The sequence below is a fragment of the Pinus tabuliformis genome, chromosome 8 (assembly GCF_031772625.1).
Source record: "Pinus tabuliformis cultivar Carrire ecotype Pingquan chromosome 8, CPIR1, whole genome shotgun sequence".
In the NCBI taxonomy this organism is placed as follows: Eukaryota; Viridiplantae; Streptophyta; class Pinopsida; order Pinales; family Pinaceae; genus Pinus; species Pinus tabuliformis.
The window spans coordinates 1,418,227,045-1,418,247,449 of NC_142294.1; the positions used below are offsets into that span (position 1 = coordinate 1,418,227,045).

The 20,405-nt window shown below is 38.6% G+C and overlaps 1 protein-coding gene across 2 annotated transcripts in view; it reads right to left on the bottom strand.

Annotated features, from left to right (window-relative positions):
• Positions 1 to 19,817, bottom strand: part of LOC149240906 (glutamine--tRNA ligase, cytoplasmic-like) — a 127,079-nt gene extending 107,262 nt beyond the window's left edge. The window contains exons 1-5 of one of the 2 annotated variants that reach the window (XM_089367395.1): positions 19,705 to 19,817; positions 19,433 to 19,525; positions 19,251 to 19,309; positions 18,520 to 19,115; positions 18,211 to 18,343 (exon numbers count right to left, since the gene is read on the bottom strand). The gene's annotated coding sequence lies outside the window, so the exon portion shown is untranslated. Of the gene's footprint in view, positions 1 to 18,210; positions 18,344 to 18,519; positions 19,116 to 19,250 lie in introns of both variants that reach the window. The other variant, XM_089367394.1, reaches the window with a different exon arrangement.
• Positions 19,818 to 20,405: the final 588 nt, after the last annotated feature.

Consider the following 20,405-nt stretch of genomic DNA (forward strand, 5'->3'; position numbering starts at 1 on the left):
CTATGATTACAGCCATACCGATAGTCGTCACTGAAACAGAAGGGGGCTGAGAAGCTCAAGCCCCGCTTTTATGGGCCATATAGAGTGATACGCAGGATTGGACAGGTTGCATATGAGTTGGAGCTGCCCCAAGGCAGCAAGATTCATAACGTTTTTCATGTATCATGCCTGAAGAAGGCATTGGGGCAGCAGGTGACAATGACAGATGAGCTACCACCCATGGATGATGAGGGGCATTTGGTGTTGCAGCCGGAGGCTATCATTGATACCAGGGAGAGGCAGCTGTGGAGCAGGACGATCCGAGAATTCTTGGTGAGGTGGAAGAATTTGCCAGATGAGGATGCCACTTGCGAGAGTGAGAAAATCTTGCAGTATCCAAGAAACATTTTGCCAGGGGAGACTATAATATTCCTAATTAGCCATGGCTAATTGAAATATTCGATTTTGCTCAATTTTTGCTTTCTATAGTTATTTATAGATAAAAAGTGAGGAAGGGGGACATAACTCGCTTTTAGAATAAAAGTCACTTCCTAGTAGCATAACATTGTGACTTGAAGGGGAGCCAAAGGGGGACGCAGAGATGGAGCCCACGCAGACACATGGAGGGACTGCGCAGAAGGGAAGAAACACGTGGCAAGAGGGGAATTACGTTGGAGAAGGTGAGCCTTGGGATTGAGAGAGGCAAAGGCTATAAAGAAGAGAGAAGCCCCCTCGTTTTGATCATTCAGTTATGAGCATTTGTGATAGTCATTTCGACTTAGAGCACGCTGGCTGTTTAGCTAGTCTGCAGCATTGTTTAGTGCATTGAGTGTCTTCGTTCGGAGATCTCACCCTTAGCCCCGGGCGACTTCGAGTGCCTGCTCGAGCAAGGTATTTCCATTGACATTTCAGCAGTAGTTTCATTAGCATTTCAACAGCACTTTCATCAACGTTTTGGAGGATTGCGCAGCACTGAGAGGGGTGACGCAGTTCTTTATGGCAGGAGTTTGGGTTGAGGGTTTGCAGGAAGATTTGTGCTGAGAGATTGAGCAGGGGATTAGCCCTTGCATATTGGAGAGTTTTGGTAGAGGTTTCAGGCAGATTTCTAGAGGGTTTCATTCAGTGGCAGCGCAGATCATTGAGGAACTGCGCAAAACCCCAAGGGGGTGATTTTCGAGTGTCGGCCATTTCAGAAAAGCTCTCTGGGTTTATTGAGTTGAGTCTGATTCCAAAGTTTCAGAATTTTCTGAGGGGAGCAGCCCCAAATCCTCATTTGCTTTCTAGCAAGAGCAGCAGCACAGCAGTTCTCCAGGAGTTTGGACACAGTTCAGAGAGGAGCCATTCCTTTGCTATTCTAAGTGAATTTCTTCACTTGCCTTGTGCAAGTCAAGGTGCCATCTTTCTGATCACCTCCTGTACTCATTCTATTACTCAGTGTAATAAAATGGCTCAGCATTTCTCTCTGCATTTCTTGAGTATCTGCTTATGGTTATATTGTTACATATTGCACCATTGTTATTATATCTCTTTGAAGCTTCTCGGCTATTATATCACTTGTGTGTTTTCTCCTATACTCTTAGACAAAGTCTGGAAAGGGCCAGGTAGCCTCCGGATCTCGTCCTCTTTTCAGAGGCGACATATCTGGTAAATGCCCTCCCAGTCCATCTCTGGTTGGAGTTTGCTTGTGTTTGAGGAATATTCTTGACAAGGGATATTACATAGTTCCCATATTCTTGACATCTATAGCACTAAACCTTAGCTATTTTCTTCTTTTTCTTTTAAGGACCAATTTTACCGAACTTTCCTTTTCTTTTAGTAGTTGTTTGACCCCTTTTTCTAGGTTCTTCATCACATTTTCCCTTCAACCTGTTCTCTTTTGTCTTGCATAGAGACCACAAATTATTGAATGGGATAGCTTCCTCTTCTTCATTGGACACGAGGTTACCTTATTCATCAGTCATTGCATTTAGAATGATGGAGATCATTTCCTTATTAGATACTATCTCTCCTAGGTCTTGTAATTGAGTTTAAATTTGAGATGCTTTTGAGAGGCATGAAGATATCCTTTAATCCTTCGATACCATCAATTTATATAGATTATATCTAAGAGATATGATATTTCTTATTGTGCTTCCAGAGAATAGATTTACTAGCTCATCATATATCTCTTTTGATGTCTCCAGCTTGGCTATATGAGGAATGAGAGGATCTTTGATAGATTCCTTGAGAATATTCTGAGCCTTTAGATCCTTTTCCATGTATTCAGATAGTGCTTGATCTTCAGATGGCTTGGAGATCTTTCCATGGACATGATCAATGACATCATTTACTTCGAGGACTATGTTTATCCTTCTTTTCCATGCAAGGAAGTTTGATATCCCAACCAGCTTATGGTTTTCCTTTAAACATGAAGTCATTTTATTATTAGGCATTGGATAATCCAGCGCTCCCCGTGTATTTCGCGACATGGCTTAACCATATCTTGTGTATTCGTTAACTCTGGCAATGCATCCATTTACTAACACCTTCAGGTTTTGGTGTAACGACAATTGTGATTCCAACAAGTGGTATTAGATCCAAAGGTATCGAGTTCGAATCACACTCGGCTCGCAATAGGGGGAGATTGTTGGGCATTGGATAATCCAGCGTTCCCCATGTGTTTTGATACATGGCTTAACTGTCTCTAGTGGATCCGTTAACTCTGGTGATGCGTCTGTTTACTAACACCTACAGGTTTTGGTGTAAAGACAATCATATTTTCCAACATTTACTAGATTATAAGAGAAAAGGTACTTACACGTGAAGATGGAATCTTCAACTAGATATCTTTGTTGCTGATGAACTTGATGTTTCTTAGATGATCCTCTTAAGAATAAGAAGGTCCTTACTTTGATGAAGGAAAGGTTGCCCTCTTTTTGACGATCTTCTTCCAAGTGAAGTCCTTGCTTCAATAAAGAGAAGATCGCCCTTTTTATGACAACACCTTTCGATCTAGCCTTCTTTAGTCTTTCAAAATCTTCCACTCCTAGATGATGGATGAATGATGATCTCGAAGTTGCTACTAGGGTTTTGGTCTTTCTTTCTGCTTCCTCCTTAATGATCTTGATCTCTTGCTTGGTATTATTTGTCTTGTTTTGATCCCTCTCTTGAACCTTGATTCTTATGTGTCTCGTTGATTAGATGCCTCTCCTTGACCTTAGCACCTTAGATTTGATACCATGTTGAGGAATCTAGGGCATCAATAGTTAGGTGATTTCTCTATTTATGATAATTGCTTGCGATTGTCTTTTTACTACTTGATTACAATCTTCTATTCTTGAGTTATTATTGTGTTCTTTTCATCAAGACAATTACCAAATTATGAACAATAAAGAGACCAGATACATAATATATAGGCTTGTCAACTAAGGCCAAAACCTCTCTCTCTTAGAGGAAAACCCAAACGAAATTCTTCTTATAGATCTTCAATTGACGAATACCAAGACCATGACAAAGACCCTTGACAATAGAGTCCTCTCAAGACCAAGTCACTAGCCTCCTCCCTAACAATATTCTTCCTCTTCTCTTTCTCGACTCCTTTGAGAATCTTTCTCTCTTCTTATAGGTCTGCAACCCTATCGCAAAAACCCTAGAAGACTTTCGCTCCTTGATTAATCTCCTTAAGAGGAAGACTAATTTCACTTCCTTACTCAGCCTTCTTGAGCGAAGTCCTTTCCAAAACTAGATCAATGCAAACTACGGTTTATCCTTGCTAACTTCAGACATGTTCTTCCTCGCACGTGTGAGGGTAATCTGACCAAAAAACAGTGCTCTAAAGATGACCCTCTCCTTCGCTATATTCCTTTGTTTCTCGCTGGCTTGGAGGCTTCTTCTAAGATGTAATGCGCACTTCCTTTTGGAGACTTCATCTTCTATATTTCTCCCTTCGTTGTAAGCTGAATTCAAGAGGGCTAGTGACAAGGTCTTGGAGGATGACTTTACATAGACAAGGGTGACTCTTTACAATGTGTAACATGTCTTCATTACATGACAATGACTCTTTATACTTTTATGACTAGATGACAAAATTCCTAAGGGCTCTTAATGGGAGCTTATACTAAAATAAAATCTCTTGCTCATGAAACCCATGATGCAAGAATTACAATAATTTTATTTTTCTTCTTTACATCTCTTACATAAAATTCACAATTACGTGTCATTATGAAGATTGAACCTAGTTACACTTTTCGACACCAAGGACGCAAGGATCAAGAGGGAGAATACAGTGGCCAACAACCTGCAGCAAAATGGGGTTGCAGAGAGGAACAACAAGTGAATCATTAGTGCGGTGAAGACCATGATCCATGATCAAAGTTTGCTGATGTTTTTCAGCATCGAGGCATGAAAACAAAGATGTGTATTTGCACAATAGGAGCCCACACCAGATTCTAGAGGATAAGACACTAGAGGAAGCATTCAAAGGAAAGAAACCTAAGATGGGAAATCTCTAGATATACGTTTTCCGATCTTAATCCACAGAACTCTATAAAAGAGGACAAAGTTGCAGCCATCAAGTGAGAGGGCATCATGGTGGGATACTACAAGGATTCGAAGACTTATAGAAACTTCCTGATAGATCGACGGAAGACAATGTTTAAGTGAAGGTGTCAAGTTCGAGGAGAACTTGGAACCTAGGAAATCTCAGGACCTACAAATAGTTGTAGAGGGGCCTCAATAGGAGGAACCAAAGGAGGAGCCAAGAGTAGAGATTTCCAATAGCAGAGAAATATAAGGCCAAATTTGGTGCTCTTGGATTCTCTCACGAAAAGGAGTAGACTCAGAGGAGATGATTGCTCTTGATGGTACATAATCCTCTATTTGAGTAGTTATTTCAATAGCTTTTGAGATGGTATGTAGCATCCATCAGATGGATGCGAATATTGTCTTCCTTAATCACATCATTGAGGAAGAATTCTAAATCGAGCAACCACAGGGGTTTGAGGTCCATGACAGAGAGACACATGTATGCAGTTTTAAGAAATCCCTATATGGACTAAACAGGCACCCAGGGCCTAGTATGCTAAGACTAACAGCTATTTGCAAGGCATAGGCTTCACCCTAGAGTGAGGCAGATCCCAACCTATACTTCTCCTTGGTTGGATTTGAGACCCTCATTTTGATGTTGTATATGGATGATCTCATTGTGACAAGTGTAGAGAGACTAACGCAAGTTGGAAGTCAAATCTAGTGTCAAAATTTGAGATGAAGGATATTAGGTCAACGCATTACTTTCTGGGATTTGAGCTTTAGCAGCAACCAAGCGAGCCCTCCTCGCACAAGGAAAGTACAATCTAAAGATGCTAAAGTGATTCAAGATGAAGCATAACATAACGATGGCCACTCTAATGATGACCAATCTAAACAATATTCAGGACTAAACATCTATGTCTGCTATTACAATCACAATTCCAATCCCTCAACTACTACACTCATGAAACTCATCCACATAACCTCCGCTCCAACTTCTGTTTATTCAGTTTGCTTATATTCTTTATCCATGAGGGTGCAACGAACCTCAAATTCGGTTCTGCTCTCCTTCATGCCTCAGAATTGTGACACAATTCTGAGTTGCGTACTGGTCATCTTGCCTTGCCCTGGTAAATTGCCTCCCAAGTCTTGCTTCTTGCCTTGCAACTCAGTTACACGACTCTCAATATATATGTGCATCAAATGGGCTAGTGAACGGACTTGTCCCACCCAATCGACAGGTCTCTATTATTGGCCGACACTTAACATCTCACTAGCCAACACTACATATACTCATGCCGACTTTTTTTCTCAAGAAGCCAACCCATGCATGTTGAAATCTCCAATGTGGGGATGTGAGGGCTCGGTTGGCACAACCTAGCCTACTCAATCCATTGTACAGGAAACCTCAAATTTGGTCGAGCGCTCAACATTTGAGCCAACTTATCCCCACTCAACTCATTGCACTCGGGCATATTTGTCTCAACTGTCTCATTTGATCATGGGCACGCTTGTCTCCACTCACTTGACTAAGAAACCCCAAAATGTCGCATAATCGTTGCAAATCGTGCTATGCCTATCTAGTCTTGCGACTTGACTAGCCAAACTTGTAGCGTTTATGGGCGCTCAACACTAAGGTCCTAACATCCTCCCCCACTTCAAAGATGTTGTTGTCCTAAAAAACGAACACCCTTGGCAACCCATCCATCACCAAGGTGTTGCATCCTCAAGAAGATTTTCCATCAAACTAACATCTCATGCCATCGAACAACCTCCTATGAAACTGCATGAATCATGCATTGAATGATCATTTCCTAACACTACATCAATCATGTGAACTTGCAAATGCTCTCATAAGAATGCCATGTGTTGGATCCCCTTGTGTCATTATCTAATTAGGTAGCTAATCTGATCGTAGCGCCAACTCCACAAGAACTCATGTCATTCAAAAAAGTGCAAAGACATCACATCCCAATGTCGTCCCAAACATCTCTACACACAAAATCCATCATGTCAAATCTTCTCATCAAGAAGTACCTCTCCTAAGCACTCCACATATCTTTATACCCGCCACCCCGAACAATTGACGATGAGCCCATCTCCAAGAGCTCATTGAGAAGATGAAGTCTAGCAGTCTTGAGAACTACCTCTCCACACTCCATATCTGACTCCAAACCCTGAAGATGTACCTTGCTCTCTTGAAGAAGCTTTATCTAATGCTAGAAACATGCCTCTAGCTCCTGGAATGACCCCTCCATATTTGTTTGCAATGTATCTCAATAATAAGAGATAGGAACCTATCCTACCTTTGTCGTCCTTAATTAATATCCCATACTAAAAATGAAACCCTCCTAGCTCCATCATCGTCGAGGTAATCCTCAATCAAATCTCCCTCCAAATCATAAAATTCAGCCAACTCATCAACTTTGGGAGATGATGTCTTAGCGTCAACCATCTAAGGTCTCTCCGCAAGGCTCAGAACCCTCTCTTCCAAGTCAGTCATCATCCTGGTCTGTTGAAAAGTACTGTATGGACCCAAAGAGGCACCCAGGGCCTGGTATGATAGGATTGACAATATTTGTAGGGCAAAGGCTTGACCAAGAGTGAGGCAGATCCCAACCTATATTTCTTATTGGTTGGATCTGAGATACTCATTTTGGTGTTGTATGTGGACTATCTCATTCTAAGAGGTGTAGAAAGACTAATGCAGGTTGCAAGTCAAATATAGCATCTGAATTTGAGATGAAGGATATTGGGTTGATGCATTACATTCTAGTACTTGAGGTTTGGTAGAAACCAGGCGAGATCCTCCTCAGACAAGGGAAGTACACTCCAAAGATGCTAAAGACATTCAAAATGTAGGATAGCATATCAGTGGCCACTCTAATGGTGACTAATCTGAAGAATATTGATTCTTCAGGTTTAGAGTTGGCCAACTCTAGATTGTAATGGCAATTGACTTGCTCATTCATGTATCCAATCAACACTCAAGCAGAAATTAGTTTTGTTGTTAACACCATGAGCTAGTTCATAGTGGAAGCAAGGGAGGTTCATTGGATTGCAGCAAAGCACGTGCTTGGATATTTTCAAGGAACATTACGATATGTATTGCAGTGTCTTCGTGGAGATTGTGTGAGGTTGCAGAGGTACTCAGATTCAGACTAGGAAGGCAGTGATATAGATCGAAAGAGGACCTTTGGGTGCTGCTTTAGTTTGGGGTCAATAGTTATTTCATGATTCAGTAGGAAGCAAACCTCAATAGCACTATGTTCAACTAAGGCAAGGTACATAGTGGCTAGTCAAGTTCCAATATATTTCTACAAAGGAGTAGTTGGCAGACGTTTTCACCAAGTCCTTAGTGAAGGGCAAGTTTTTATAGCACTGAGACAAGCTAGGAGTGATGCAAAATACCTTCCTTACTAAGAGGGAGTGTTAGTGTTTGTAGCTCAGGCGGGTATTTTCATGAGGGTGTCTACTTATGGAAATCGTTATTAAATGTATCTTACGATTTTTTCAAGAAGTTCACTTTATTAATTAGTTAATTAAGTGAAAAAAATTTCATTAAAGTAACTTTCAATAAATAAAATGAATAAAGAGCGTCACTTTATAATTTAATTAAAATAGAGCCACTGGTCTCATGATTAGATATTAGTCGTTGAACATTAGGTTTTTAACTCATGTCAAAGTTAAAAAAGAAGGAGAGGGAAAAGACACACAAAGCATTCATTTCACAAGTCACGTGAGTGACGAAGAAAATTAATCTGATTTTCAATCATTGGTGAGGATTTCAACAATGGTACAACAAGCAAAAGGCGGCGAGGGTTTAACCAAACAGAAGGCAACCAAACATAAGCAAGGAAAAGAGCAGCCATACAACCAACCAGAGTAGGTCGTACAATCGTCGATATAGATTTCATACAATCATATATATTGGAGAGCACACTGCCTCGATTTTAGTGAAGACTGAAATTTTTGGGTTAGTTTTTTTCATGGTTAATTTCTCAGAGCCATTTTCCTTGTAAGGGAGCTATTGTAAACTGTAGAGATTATTTTAAATGATGAACTAATCTAGAAGACCATAAATAATTATGCATTGTCTGTGATTTTTTTTCTCATTTCCTATTGCATACAAAAGTTAATAATTCCCACACATAACTAGATCTAATCAGTTTGCTTAGATAGTTGGTTTTAGGATAATTTAACATCCTTTAATAGCCATTTCCCAATCAAGGCAAATGTCATTACAATTTCTTTCTAGACTATTAAGCCCCTTCCATTACCTTTTGATTCCTTTTCAAATCACTCTTCTATTGATCTTAGAGTGATGTATTTTTCCATCATTAATTTGACCTATAATGAGAAAAATTGTGTATTCAAAAGTTTTAATGCAAAATAGAAATTTCACCTCTCAAACAAGAGGTTTCCTAAACAGTAACCCTATTAATTTTCATCCTTTAGGGTTGCTATGAAATATAAACAAAACATTGTTGACAGCAAACAAGATTCCATTCCTTGACCCCACTAATCAACTACGCAATTCAAGAGATAAGACACCGATGTGTTCCAATGACTTTCATCCCTCTAGGACAATCTCATCATGCATATAACATATCTAAAACATTAATGGAACCTATAATAACATCAATACAACTTTCCTTTTGTTGTTTAATTATAATATTAAATCACTTAGCATATCTACCCTAAACTTATGTTAAATTGGCAAAACATATATTATTGGAAATTACACACCATGAAGAATCTAAATGTTTGACAATCAAATCTACAATTTAAACAAGTAGTGGATGGTTAAAAAATTCATTAATATGCATAAAGACGAAGTTCATGTACATCAAAACCCTAGATAAGGAAAACAATGAAAACCCTTTCTCACACCAATGACGTGTAACAAGCATATGATTAATTTATCATTCTTGACTATTACCAGTGACCTTATAGGAGTAACTCAAATAGGCATAATCCTTTTTAGTGATGTAACGACATATTATAATATATAGTAAATCAACAAAACCCTATAGGGAATTAGTAAATCGACAAGTATTTGATTGTCACAAAGTTGCCATTGAACCAACAAATGGAAATACCACTTTGAAAATACTATTGTTCCTAAGAGTCATGGTGAAGATCAACGAAAAAATTCATTTAAAAATATAGCAATTGAACATGCGTTTTAAGAATTCAATCAACCTACACATAAGTTGTCCAAGCCTTGCTCCTACAAGAAGTGTCGATAAGGGTCATTGATCATAAATGAAACAAATGAAAACCGATTTCTCCTTAAAGAGACCTTTTCAATTTCTAGAAAACACTTGTACTTATTGAATTTCTAGAACTTAGAATGACTTTTGTAACTACCCTTGAAAAAAGTGGCATATTTTGGTGGCTTAAACCAAATTTTGATGGAAGGTTGTATATGAACTCCTCTAGCCTATAAGCCAACAAATGTTTATCAAACAACTACTTTATTTCTTTGCAACAACCAAGAGACATAGATGTCAGTGTAATAAAGCCTATAAAAAGGCTTGTGAACTCTATTTTAAGCTACCTCAAGTGGTCAGGCTCAACTAAAGTGGCCAAGGATATACCATGAAGTTGAGATGAGTCACAACTCATCCATCTAGTTGTTTTTTGGTCATTGGTTACTTATTTCCATCTCACATCATTTTTTATTCCTAACAATCGATGTCAAAGCATATAGGTTGCTTTGAGAGAGAGATTGTGAAAGTTGTAAGATAGAGAATTTTTTTTCTACTATTTTTGTGTATAAGGAATATGTTGTTGTTGGTTGCAATTGTTGTGTTTTGTAGGTGTTGATGAGATCATGAAGGTGTTTCAAAAGCTTGTGTTGAGATATACTTCAATCCATATCATATTTGTAAGTGTTAGAAATGAGTGTCAAGTCACTTTATTCTGGATGCCATAATTCAATATTTCTTTTTTTATTGTTAGAGTTTCCCATTTGGCTAAAATACAATGATACTGGAAGTATAAATATCTATATCATACTTATATCTAAGGTTGTAGAGTTAGTAGAAAAGTTGAATGTAATGACCTTTAGCAGACTAGATTAACATTAACTGATAACCCTAGTAAGAAATCATAGTTTTTCTACTGGCTCATGTTTTGGGCACATGATGAGGCTAACCTTGATGTTGCACAACATTCAAATACTTGAACCTGAATTGAAATGATGGAATGTTGTAGGTGTTGCATCATTAATTGTACCTAACATCCTCAAGTTTTTGGACCAAATTATAAAGGTTGACCTTACACAAGTAGTTTAAGCATACACATTTTGTACATTCATTTGTTTGATTGTTAGAGTTGCCCATTTGGATAAAATCCAGTGTACATCATGGAAGTTTAAATATCTAAATTGTACTTATATCTAAAGTTATAAAGTAAGAATAGAAAATGAATGGAATGAGTTCTCACAAACAAGATCGACATTAGGTGATAACCCTAGTAAGCAAACATAGTTTCTTTTATTGGCTCGTGTTTTGGGCACATGATGAAGCTAATCTTGATGTTGTTGTACAACACTCAAATACTTGTTGTACTTGAATTGAAATGATATAATGTTGGAAGAGATGCATGATCGATTGCACCCGACACCCTCGAGTTTTTGGTCCAATTTGTAATGCCTAGCCTTAGGTAGGTTATTTAAGCATACATTTTGTAACACATGGAGTCCTCCCTCTCATGCATGGAGAGCATGTAGGATCAATTTTTGGAATGGACCACTTGGATAGGTACCACGATCGCAGGTACTCACATGTTGACTGAATGTTGTTGGAGATGTTCAATATTCTATTAAGGGGAAAATGTGTGAAGCAATCTCAGAATGTGTGATCGTTGAGACCAAGTCATGGCTGAGGAATCTAACATGCAAATGAAAAGATTTTCCTAAGAACTGGTGAGCACAATGGTTGCCACCCATGTATCTCAATAGATGGATTTCCTCTTATATGGATACCAGTGATCAGATTTCTATAGGTACAAAAGGAAGGAGAAAGAAATCCCAAGAATGAAAAACTAAAGATGAGAACATGTCAACTCAAATCAAGACAAAGACAACAAATCAATAAGTAGAAGATTGGATAAGAAGATAAACATTAAAGAATTACATTGTAAATGCTTAGCAACATGATTGAGGGTATGTGTTGGAATATTATAATTACACTGGTAATGAAACTATAAAGCTTTAGATCTAGTGTTGTAAGGTGTTGTCTAACTATTATACATTTTGGAGTTTTTGCCTAGAATTTGGCGAAACAATTTTTGGTCAAATTTGCAAGGAAGCGAGGATCAAAAGGGAGAATACAGTGGCCTACAACCTGTAATAGAATGGGGTTACAGAGAGGAAGAACCAATGTATCATTAGGGCGGTGAAGGCCATGATCTATGATTAGAGTTTGTTGATGTTTTTTAGTATCGAGGCATGCAACAAAGCTATGTATTTGCACACTAGGAGCCCACACAAGATTCTAGAGGATAAGACATTAGAGGAAGCATTCACAAGCAAGAAGCCTAAGATAGGACATCTCTGGATATTTGGTTTTCCAATCTATATCCACATACCTCTGGGAAAGAGGACAAAGTTACAGCCGTCAAGTGAGAGAGGCATCATGGTGGGATACTATAAGGATTCGAAGGCTTATAGAGTCTTCTTGATAGATAGGTGTAAGACAATGTTGAGCAAAGGTGTCAAGTTCGAGGAGTACTTAGTATCTACAAAATCTCAAGACCTACCAATGGTTGTAGAGGGGCCTCAAGAGGAGGAACCAAAGGAGCAACAAAGAGCAGAGACTTCCAATAGTAGAGATAACTAGCATGTTGAGCCTCCCAGGACCACTTTCAAGGAAATAAAACCTTCACAAAAGTATTTAATGTACATGGCTTTGGTGACCAACATCATAGACTCAAAACCTTCCATCTTTGCAAAAGCAGCCAACTAGCAGGTGTGGAGAGATGCCATGGTGGAGGAGCACAACTCCATCATGAAGAATGATGTCTGCGAGATAGTGCCAAGACCAAATGAGAAGACAAGTGGGACTTCCAAGTGACTTTAAAAGGTAAAACATGCAACAAATGTAAATATGGAGAAATATAAGGCCAGATTTGTGGCTCTTGGGTTTGCTCACAAAAAGGGAGTAGACTATGAGGAGATGCTTTCTCCTTAAGATAGATATTACTCTATTCAAGTAGTTCTTTCAATAGCTTTTGAGATGGAATGAAGCATCCATCAGATGGATGTGAAGATCGCCTTCCTTAATCACATCATTGAGGGAGAATTCTACATCGAGCAAACACAGGGGTTCGAGGTCCATGACAGAGAAACACATGTATGCAAGCTTAAGAAAGCCCTATATGAACTCAAATAGGCACCTAGGGCCTAGTATGCTAGGATTGACAACTATATGCAACGCATAGGCTTCACCAAGAGTGAGGTAGATCCCAAACCATACTTCTCCTTGGTTGGATCTGAGACCCTCATTTTGGTGTTGTAAGAGGACAATCTCATTCTGACAAGTGTAGAGAGACTAATGTAGGTTGGAAGTCAGATCTAGCGTCAGAATTTGAGATGAAGGATATTGGGTCGACACATTACTTTCTGGGACATGAGGTTTAGCAGCAACCAAGTCAGATCCTCCTCAAACAAGGGAAGTACACTCTAGAGATGTCGAAGTGATTCATAATGGAGGATAGCAGAATGATGGCCACTCTAATCCTAACCAATCTAAAGAATGTTGAGGCCTAAACATCTCGATCTACTACTACAATCACAATTCCAATCCCTCAACTACTATTCACATCCAACTCATGCACAAAACCTCCTCTCCAACTTCTGTTGATTCGGTTTGGTTCTCTTAAAGCCCCGTCAGGGTAGAGCAAACCTCAAATTCAGTTTTGCTCTCCTTCATGGCTCGGACTTGTGACACAGTTTTGTGTTGCGTATTATTCGTCTTGCCTTGCCCTGCGGACTTGCCTCCCAAGTCTTGCTTCTTGCCTTCCAACTCAGTTACATGGCTCTCAATATATATGTGTCATATGGGCATGTGAAGGGACGTGTCTCACCCCATCAATGCGTCTCTTAGGTTAGCCAACCCTTCACAACTCACTAGCCAACACTACAAATATGCATGCCGACTTCCTTTCTGATGAAGCCAACCCATGCATGGTGAAATCCCTAATGTGGCGATGTGTTGGCTCCGTTGGCACGACTCGGCCAACTCAACCCATTGTACATAACACCTCGAATTTGGGCGATTGCTCAATTCTTGAGCCAACTCATCCCAATTAACTCATTGCACTCAGGCGCACTCGTCTCAATTGTCTCACTCGATCATGGGCATGCTCATCTCCACTCACTACATTAAGAAACACCAAAATGTGGCACAATCGTTGCAAATCATGCAATAGGCATCTAGTCTTGCAACTCAACTAGCCAAACATGTGGCGCTTGCGAGTGCTCAACCCTAAGGGCCTAACATCCTCCCCCACTAAAATATGTCATCGCCCTCAACAACAAACACCCTTGGAAATCCATCTATCACCAAGGCGTTGCATCCTTAAGAAAATTGTCCATCAAACTAACATCCCATGCCATCAAACAACCTCCTATCAAACTGCATGAATCATGTGATGAATGATCATTTCCTAACACTGGATCAATCATGTTAACATGCAAATGCTCTCATAAGAATGCCATGCATTGGATCCCCTTTGTGTCATTAGCTAATCAGATAGCTAATCTAATTGTAGTGCCAACTCCACAAGAACTCATGCCATCCAAACAAGTGCAAACACCTCACACCCCAATGTCGTCCCAAACATCTCTACATATAAAATCAATCATCTCAAATATTCTCATCGAGAAGTACCTCTACTAGGCACTCCACATATCTCTATACTTGCCACCCTGAGTAATTCACGATGAACCCATCTCCAAGAGCTCATAAAGAAAATGAAGTCAGGTAGTCTTAAGGACTACCTCTCCACACTGCATAGCCAACTCCACCTCCTGAAGATGTACCCTGCTCTCTTGAATATGCTCTATCCGATGATAGAAACGATCCTCTAGCTCCTGAAATGACCCCTCCATATTTGTTTGTAATGTATCTCAATAATGGGGGATAGGAACCTACCCTACCCTTCTTGTCCTCAAGTAATCTCTCCAACTTTGGATCCTCAATCCATACAACTGACTCTGTTGATTACCTAGAATCCTCAATTTCCATGTTGGCCCATCTATAGCAAGGTTTATCATTTTGACCTCATCCCATACTACATATGAAATCCTCATGGCTCCATCATCATCAAGGTAATACTCAATCAAATCTCCCTCCTCATCATAAATCTCAACAAAATCATTAAATTCAGGTGATGATGTCTTAGCATCAACCATCTAAGGTCTCTCAACAAGGCTCAGAACCCTCTCTGCCAAGTCAATCATCATCTTGGTTTGTTGTAAAGCCTCGTATGGACTCAAACAGGCGCCCATGGCCTGGTATGCAAGGATTGACAGCTATATGTAGGGTAAAGACTTAACCAAGAGTGAGGCAGATCCCAACCTATACTTATTTTTGGTTGGATCTGAGACCCTCATTTTCGTGTTATATGTGGACGATCTCATTCTAACAAGTGTAGAGAGACTAATTCAAGTTGCAAGTCAAAACTAGCAATAGAATTTGAGATGAAGGATATTGAGCCAACACATTACTTTTTAGGACTTGAGGTTTGGTAGCAACCAGGCGAGATCCTCCTCGGACAACGAAAGTACACTCTAGAGATGCTAAAGATATTCACGATGGAGAATAGCATACCAATGGCCACTCTAATGGTGACCAATGTCAAGAATATTGATTCTTCAGTTTAAGACTTGCGCATTGATGTATCTAGTCAACACTTGACCAGACATCAACTTTGTCGTTAACAGCCTAAGTCAATTCATAGTAGAGCCAAAGGAGGTTCTCTGGATTGCAACAAAGCATGTGCTCAGATATTTTCAAGGAACATTAGGATATGTATTACAGTATCTTGGTGGAGACGCTGTGAGGTTGCAGGGGTACTCAGATTCAGACTGGGAAGTTAAAAATATAGATCGGAAGAGCACCTTTGGGTGTTGCTTAGTTTGGGGTCAATAGTTATTTCTTGATTCAGTAGGAAGCAAACCTCAATAGCATTTAGTTTAGCTGATGCAGAGTACATGGCGGCTAGTCGAGCTCCAATATATTTCTACAGAGAAGCAGTTGGTAGACATTTTCACCAAGCCCTTGGGGAAGGGAAAGTTTGTCTAGTTCCGAGACAAGCTTGGAGTGGTGGAAAATACTTTCCTCGCTAAGAGGGAATGTTAATGTTTGTAGCTCAGGCCGGTATTTCCATGATGGTGTCTACTTATGGAAATCCTCATTAAATGTATCTTATGCTTTTATCTAGAAGTTAAATTAATTAATTAATTAATTAAGTGAATGTTTTTTTCATTAAAGTGACTTTTAATTAATAAAATGAATAAAGTGGGTCACTTAAAGATTTAATTAAAATGATTAGATCTTATTAGTTGAAGATTAGGTTTCTAGCTCATGTCAAAGTTAAAAAAGCAGGGGAGGGAAAAGACACACAAAGAGCATTCATTTCACAAGTCACGTGAGTGTAGAAGAAAATTAATTTGATTTTCAGTGATTAGCGAGTATTTCAACATTTTTTCAACAAGCAGAAGGCAGTGAGTCTTTAGCAAGGAGAAGGAAACCAATCATAAACAAGGAAAAGAGCAACCATACAACCCAACAGAGCATGTTATACAACCGTTTGTATAGATTTTGTACGTTAGTATAGATTGGAGAGCAAGTTGCATCGATTTCTATGAAGACTTAAATTTTTGGGTTTGTTGTTTTCTTGGTTAATATCTCAGAGCCATTTTCCCTATAAGGGGGCTCTTGTAAATTCTAAATATTCTTTTAATATGTTGAACCAATCTAGAAGATCATAAATAATTGTGCACTATCTGTTATTGCTTTTCTCATTTCAGGTTGCATACAAAAGTCAATAATTCCAACAAATAACTAGATCTGATAAGTTTGCTTAGATAGTTGGATTTAGGATAATTTTAAATTCTCTAATAGCCATTTCCCAATAATGGCAAATGCCCTTACAATTTCTTTCTAGACTATTGAATCCCTTCCATTACCTTTTGATTCCTTTTCAAATCACTAATGCACAAGTCAGATTAGAAGGCTTCATGTTGCTTTCAACACATCACGCATCCAACGAATAGACATCCACCACTACACGCAATTTTTTGGACACACACTCATTAAATTGTCTACATACTCTTCGAAAGAAAAGTTGTGTCATCGACATCCATTTTGATTCCTTACCCCACCGACATATACCAGACGGCTGTCAATGTTATTTTGATTTTATATAAAATCAAAATGGGAACATCAACCCTCCATAGAGAAAACACAAAAACAAATTTAAACGTAGGGAAATCTTTGAATAGCTTTAAAACTATCGGATGCACCATCATACTGTATACTCACAAACAAATTCCAAGTTTAAACATATCATTCCAGATTCCAAGTTTAAACCTATCATTCCAGGTTAATATAAAAGTATCCTTGGCCATTATAATATTAAAATCAAGTGACTTAGAAAACATCCATAAGCTCTTCATTTGTACTCCTAATTACACAACCTAAAAAGCATGATAATGTAATATAATCATGATATTAATGGTTTCTTCCTTTATATTTATATTAAAGGAGATTGAAATTAGCCCAACAACAACGCGTCAAATCTACCCTATATTGCCTCAGTAAACTGCAAGTCAAACAAAGCCAACTCGGAACAATTTAATATTTAACAATTTCTTTAGTATTAATACTTTTTAAACCCTTGAAAGTTGAGAGAAGGATAATGCGTATCAGTTTTCACATGGCCACAGTTTTATCTTTATTCATTACTAATGTTGTTTTTTAACTCTTAAAAGCTGAGAAAAAGGAATAAGCTGTACTTGTTTGCCTAGAGCTGATGGCTTGAGGACAGAAACTCTGCTCTGTTGTTTTTACTCTTAAAAGACTTAGAAATGAAGTAATGTGTACTTGTTTTCCTAGAGCTGATGGCTTGAAGACAGGAACTCTGCTCCGCCTTTCATGTTTGTTGTCTCGCATGAGCTGACCAACTCAGCTCACCCTTGTAATGGATAATATTCAATTTGGAGCATGCAATATTGGAAGCGTAATCATACTCGCATGCTAGCAAACAAATTCCAAGTTCAAACCTATAAGTTGATGTAAAAGCATCCTCGACCATTGTAATATTAAAATTAGGTACTCCTAAGTTGTACTAAACGACAACCTTAAAAGCATCATGCTGTAATATCATTATGATATTAATGGTTGTCAGTTGGGTTTCTTGGTTTATATTAAAGCAGAATGAAATCAATCCAATATCGTGTCAAATCTACTCTATATTGCTTCAATAAACTGCAAACCAAACCAAGCCAATATTTCCTCAGAAAGATTTATAATAAAACAATTTCTATAGTATTAATACTGTTTAAACCCTTAAAATGAGAGAAGGGAATGATGCATATCCGGTTGCCCAGAGCCAATGGCTGAGGAAAGGAACTCAGTTAATTTGTCTTTATTCAGCACTAATGTTGCTTTTAACTCTTAAAAGCTGAGAAAATGGAATATTGTCTACCTGTTTGCCTAGAGTTGAGATGACTTGAGGACAGGAACTCTGCTTTGTCTGGTAAGTCTCTGGTCTCAGCTCGTCCTCGGCACACAAAAGCTCAGCTCGCTCTTGAGTTCTGGAATGCATATTTTACTCTTTACTGCACAAAGAGGATTTAATTTACAAAATATACAAAGATAAGATATGATGATAAATTAATTCATACTGCTATAAAAAATAATAATAATAAATTCACAAAAATAAAGAGGGCGGTTTGAGCCAAGAGTCCAAGGATTACAAAAACATTTAGAGGAAAATGAACAATAAATAAAATACCTCAATGGAATATATTAGGAATTGGCATTCAGCGTGGTGGCATGATTTAACTCCCCATTCAGTTTCTTCAATTATATTTCAAGCTCCAGAAGATTCAGTTTCTTCAATTATATTTCAAGCTCCAGAAGATTCATATTCAATTCAGCCTCCAACCTTTAGAACTTTACAATTATAATTCAAGCTCCAGGAGATTCAAATTCAATTCAGCCTCCAACCTTTAGAACTTTACAATTTCACATATACAACACACACAAGACGTATGACATGAAACAGACACAAATAAGAAAGCAACCACAAATAATTCACAGGGGAAGCACTTCCATACACGGAAATAAACAAACGAGACAGAGACCAAAACATGACATAGTTAAAGGAGGAGGTGAATGTGAATAATCGGGGCTGAATGTAACCTCCTTTCTCTCTGTAATAACTTCCTTTGATTTGCATTTCTATGAACCAATCGTTCTGTCTCGAACCTACTTCTCTCTTTCTCTCTGCACTGATATTTGAAATTTAGTTGAGAACATTTGATAATCATCCTTGTTAAGTTCCGGAAGATTCATTGAATTCCAATGTCTCTCTATCCGCCATCTTGCCTGGAATGAAAGGCACATTTGCTATGCTATGAACGACAGATGTTAAAAGAATATAATAAATTAATATACAGAATGTGAGGAATCTGAAAATGTGAAGAGTATCATACACTTCAACGAACTAATTATCCGCCATACCTCCAATAATCCTGAGAGAATCGCGAATATGCTCGTGATGTCGTATCATTGGGCTTCGGCTGTAATCCACAGGGTTCAGGAGAATCCATTATCAACACTACGCCTACAACGACCTAATCTAGCCCACAGATAAGGCATCAAAGCTCGCCCGTTGATCACAACACTGCACAATTATACTTCACCTTTATCACTGGAGACTAGGCACCTCACCGGACGACGCAACACCCGAATTTGAGCGTCCTGGTGAGAACAGAAACAAAGGTCCACAAGGAAACCTGCCACAAAAACCGAAATGAAGCCGCGGCCAAATGTACAACTCACAGGTTATATCACACGAGCCATGATGCTTTTAACATGCCACACCCTACGCCTCTATGGAAAATGCATCGACCACTGCTCCAAGGAAACCTGCCACAAAAACCGAAGTGAAGCCGCGGCCAAATGTACAACTCACAGGTTATATCACACGAGCCATGATGCTGTTAACACGCCACACCCTACGCCTCCATGGAAAATGCATCGACCACTGCTCCGTCGCACGAATGAGGAGACGAAATCATTAAATGCTCTGTCTGCTCTTTAAAAGGAAAGCTCTAATCTATCTTGCTTTTTTGCCTCACCGACATATATCAACGGCTCGGAATGCCTTTCTTCAAAATTACACCGACATTTATCGAATTCGGATTGTTTCTCGACGCTATAAAAAAGAATGGCAATACTCGCGCGCCTCTCTTTTAATTTTTTAATAAAATGCAATGGGATTACTCACGCCTACCGTGCAAAATAGAAAACAAACCAAGCTTAACATTGAAAAAACATATACAAGTTTCCGCTGATAGATGCATGACCATATTCTTATATTATCAAAAAACCAAGTTGAAACATTGAACCTCGGATTCAAAGTTAAGGTAAACATGTACGGAATCAATGTGTTGTTAATATTTTGTTAAAGTACAGTACATCGAGATGTTAACATGTGCTCTTGGAATACACCGTTCAATCAAATATTATCATTTTTATATTACGATGTAAGATTAGTTCTTTATTTATTTATGTTTTTCATGAGTAGTAAGGTTAGTTCTTTATTTATTTATGTTTTTGGTAACGTTTTTATCATTTTTAGTTTTTTATTAATGTTTTTCATTAACAGTAACA